At 34.8% G+C, this 4,807-nt stretch overlaps 1 non-coding gene across 1 annotated transcript; it reads right to left on the bottom strand.

Moving 5' to 3' along the window:
* Positions 1-4,391: 4,391 nt before the first annotated feature.
* On the bottom strand, positions 4,392-4,499 carry LOC112781459 (small nucleolar RNA R71). The gene has a single exon (XR_003192235.1). It is a non-coding gene; the product is annotated as a small nucleolar RNA R71 (small nucleolar RNA).
* Between the last annotated feature and the right edge of the window lie 308 nt (positions 4,500-4,807).

Here is a 4,807-nt window from a genome sequence, read left to right as displayed (position 1 = left end):
GCACAAAAACGCATGTTTTCACATTTAGGCTCAATTTAAGGATCAAACACAAAAGTATGCTATTTTAGTGAATAACTGTGAGTTTATAAGATGAAATCCTTCCAATTTAAGCTAAAATATATCGTCAAATATGGACTCATCAATGGACTATCGAATGCTCTTTGATTTTGATTCTCCCACCCACAACTTGAGTAATTATTGTATTCATTACAATACGGATCATTTTGTGGCTTTGGGGAACAATCTTGCATGAACAACTTAGTGATGCTGCCTCTTGAAAGATAGAATATGGAGCATTAAAATCCCTTTGGTTTTGACCCTTGATGAGCGGATAATTTATACGCTTTTTGGCATTGTTTTTAGTATGTTTTTAGTAGAATCTAGTTACTTTTAGGGATGTTTTCATTACTTTTTATGCTAAATTCACATTTCCGGACTTTACTATGAGTTTGTGTTTTTTTTTGTGATTTCAGGTATTTTCTGGCTGAAATTGAGGGACTTGAGCAAAAATCAGATTCAGAGGTTGAAGAAGGACTGCTGATGCTGTTAGATTCTGACCTCCCTGGACTCAAAATGAATTTTCTGGAGCTAAAGAACTCAAAATGGTGCGCTTCTAATTGTGTTGAAAAGTATACATCCAGGGCTTTCCAGCAATATATAATAGTCCATACTTTGCCTAAGTTTAGATGACGCAAACTGGCGTTCAACGCCAGCTCTCTGCCCAATTCTGGCGTCCAGCGCCAGAAACAAGTTGCAAAGTGGAGTTCAACGCCCAAACTGGCACAAAAGCTGGCGTTCAACTCCAAGAATGACCTCTCCACGTGTAGACTTCAAGCTCAGCCCAGGCACACACCAAGTGGGCCCCGGAAGTGGATTTATGCATCAATTACTTACTTCTGTAAACCCTAGTAGCTAGTTTATTATAAATAGGACTTTTTACTATTGTATTAGACATCTTTTGATCATTTGTAGATCTCTAGACCTCCATGGGAGGCTGGCCACTCGGCCATGCCTACCCTCTATTCACTTATGTATTTTCATACGGTAGAGTTTCTGCACTCCATAGATTAAGGTGTGGAGCTCTGCTGTTCCTCAAAGATTAATGCAAAGTACTACTGTTTTTCTATTCAATTCAACTTATCTCGCTTCTAAGATATTCATTTGCACTTCAACCTGAATGTGATGAACGTGACAATCATCATCATTCCCTATGAACGCGTGCCTGACAACCACTTCCGTTCTACCTTAGATTGAATGAGTATCTCTTAGATCTCTTAATCAGAATCTTCGTGGTGTAAGCTAGATTGATGGCGGCATTCAGGAGAATCCGGAAAGTCTAAACCTTGTCTGTGGTATTCCGAGTAGGATTCATGGATTGAATGACTGTGACGAGCTTCAAACTCGCGAGTGCTGGGCGTAGTGACAGACGCAAAAGGAGGGTGAATCCTATTCCATTATGATCGAGAACCTCAGATGATTAGTCGTGCTGTGACAGAGCATTTGGACCATTTTCACAAGATGATGGGATGTAGCCATTGACAAAGGTGATGCCCTTATATAAAGCTAGCCATAGAAAGGAGTAAGACTGATTGGATGAAGACAGCAGGAAAGCAGAGGTTTAGAGGGACGAAAGCATCTCCATGCATTTATCTGAAATTCTCACCAAGGATTTACATAAGTATTTCTATCCCTAGTTCATTATTAATATTTGAAAACTCCATAACCATTCTATATCCGCCTGACTGAGATTTACAAGATGACCATAGCTTGCTTCATACCAACAATCTCCGTGGGATCGACCCTTACTCGCGTAAGGTTTATTACTTGGACGACGCAGTGCACTTGCTGGTTAGTTGTGCGAAGTTGTGATAAAAAGTTGAGATTACAATTGAGCGTACCATGTTGATGGCGCCATTGATGATCACAATTTCGTGCACCAAGTTTTTGGCGCCGTTGCCGGGGATTGTTCGAGTTTGGACAACCGACGGTTCATCTTGTTGCTCAGATTGGGTAACTTTCTTTTCGTTTTCTTTTCAAAAAGTTTTCAAAAATTTTTCAAAAAAATCTTTCAAAAATTTCTCCTTTGTTTTCGAAAAAAATTTTAAAATAAAAATGTTTTCAAAAATATATTTCTCTCTTCAGAATTTTTAAGAATGAATTCTAGTGTTTCATGAAGCATGTTGAAGCCTGGCTGGCTGTAAAACCATGTCTAAATTCTTTTGGACTGAGGTTTCACTTATACTCAAGAGAAGAGCTTCTTTGTCTTTCTTAGCAAATTAGCTGATGCATGTAATAGCATACTAAAGCTTGGCTGGCTATTAAGCCATGCCTGACCCTTTGATTGGAGCTTTAGACTAAAGAGCATAAGATTCCTGGAATTCATATTAAAAATTTTGGAATTCTAATTTTCTTTTTCAAAATGATTTTCAAAAAAAAAAATTAAAAGAAAATACAAAAAAAATTTTCATAAAATCATAAAAATCAAAAATATTTTTCATGTTTCTTGTTTGAGTCATGTGTCATGTTATAAGTTTGGTGTCAATTGCATATTCATTTTGCATTTTTTGAAAATTCATGCATTCATGGTGTTCTTCATGATCTTCAAGTTGTTCTTGGTAAGTCTTCTTGTTTGATCTTGATGTTTTCTTGTTTTACATGTGCATTTTTGCATCCATAGAGTCTAAACATGAAAGATTTCTAAGTTTGGTGTCTTGCATGTTTTCTTTGCATTAAAAATTTTTCAAAAACATGTTCTTGATGTTCATCTTGACATTCAAAGTGTTCTTGGTGTTCATCTTGACATTCATATTGTTCTTGCATTCATCACATACTTTGATCCAAAATTTTCATGCATTGAGTCTTTTTCATGTTTTTCTCTCTCATCATTAAAAATTCAAAAATCAAAAAAATATCTTTCCCTTTTTCTCTCTTAAAATTTCGAAAATTAGATTTGACTTTTTTTAAAAAAATTTTAAAATCTGGTTGTTTTTATGAGTCAAATCAAATTTTCAATTTAAAAATATTATCTTTTTCAAAATCTTTTTCAAAAATCAAATCTTTTTCATTTTTCTTAGTTATTTTCGAAAATTATAAAAATATTTTTCAAAAATCTTTTTCTTAATTTTATATCATAATTTTCGAAAATAACATCATCAATTAATGTTTTGATTCAAAAATTTCAAGTTTGTTACTTACTTGTTAAGAAAGATTCAAACTTTGAGTTCTAGAATCTTATCTTGTGATTTCTTGTGAATCAAGTCATTAATTGTGATTTTTAAAATCAAATCTTTTTCAAAATTAATTTCAATCATATCTTTTCAAAAATATCTTCTTATCTTATCTTTTTCAAAATTTGATTTTAAAATATCTTTTCTAACTTCTTATCTTCTTATCTTTTCAAAATTGATTTTCAAATTTGTTTCAACTAACTAACTAACTTTTTGTTTGTTTCTTATCTTTTTCAAAACTACCTTACTAACTCTCTCTCTCTCTAATTTTCAAAAATATCTTCCCTCTTTTTCAAAAATTCTTTTTAATTAACTAATTATTTTAATTTTTGATTTTTTATTTTCGAAAATTACTAACCTTTTTCAAAAACTATTTTCGAAAATCACTAACTCTTTTTCAAAAATTATTTTCGAAATTTTCCCTCTCTCATCTTATTCTATTTATTTATTCATCTACTAACATCTCCTCACCTCACATCTCTGCTCTCCTCACCCTTGTGTTTCTTTTCTTACATTACATTCTTTGTCCCCTTCCTTTCTTCCACTCACACAGAGACTTCTATACTGTGGTATAAAGGATCCCTATTATTATTATTATTATTATTTTTTCTGTGCCCTCTTCTTTGTCATATGAGCAGGAGCAAGGACAAGAATATTCTTGTTGAAGCAGATCCAGAACCTGAAAGGACTCTGAAGAGGAAACTAAGAGAAGCTAAATTACAACAATCCAGAGATAATCTTTCAGAAATTTTCAAACAGGAAGAGGATATGGCAGTCGAAAATAATAATAATGCAAGGAGGATGCTTGGTGACTTTACTGCACCTAATTCCAATTTACATGGAAGAAGCATCTCCATTCCTGCCATTGGAGCAAACAACTTTGAGCTGAAACCTCAGCTAGTTTCTCTGATGCAGCAGAATTGCAAGTTTCATGGACTTCCATCTGAAGATCCTTTTCAGTTCTTAACTGAATTCTTGCAGATATGTGATACTGTTAAGACTAATGGAGTAGATCCTGAAGTCTACAGGCTCATGCTTTTCCCTTTTGCTGTAAGAGACAGAGCTAGAGTGTGGTTGGATTCTCAACCCAGAGATAGCCTGAACGCTTGGGACAAGCTGGTCACGGCTTTCTTAGCCAAGTTCTTTCCTCCTCAAAAGCTGAGCAAGCTTAGAGTGGATGTTCAAACCTTCAGACAGAAAGAAGGTGAATCCCTCTATGAAGCTTGGGAAAGATACAAGCAGCTGACCAAAAAGTGTCCTTCTGACATGCTTTCAGAATGGACCATCCTGGATATATTCTATGATGGTTTATCTGAGCTATCAAAGATGTCATTGGATACTTCTGCAGGTGGATCCATTCACCTAAAGAAAATGCCTGCAGAAGCTCAAGAACTCATTGACATGGTTGCTAATAACCAGTTCATGTACACTTCTGAGAGGAATCCTGTGAATAATGGGACGCCTATGAAGAAGGGAGTTCTTGAAATTGATACTCTGAATGCCATATTGGCTCAGAACAAAATATTGACTCAGCAGGTCAATATGATTTCTCAGAGTCTGAATGGAATGCAAGCTGCATC

The sequence above is a fragment of the Arachis hypogaea genome, chromosome 19, assembly GCF_003086295.3.
Source record: "Arachis hypogaea cultivar Tifrunner chromosome 19, arahy.Tifrunner.gnm2.J5K5, whole genome shotgun sequence".
Lineage (NCBI taxonomy): Eukaryota > Viridiplantae > Streptophyta > Magnoliopsida > Fabales > Fabaceae > Arachis > Arachis hypogaea.
The sequence above is the reverse complement of the archived record's forward strand: the minus strand, read 5'-3'. Positions and strand labels throughout refer to the sequence as shown.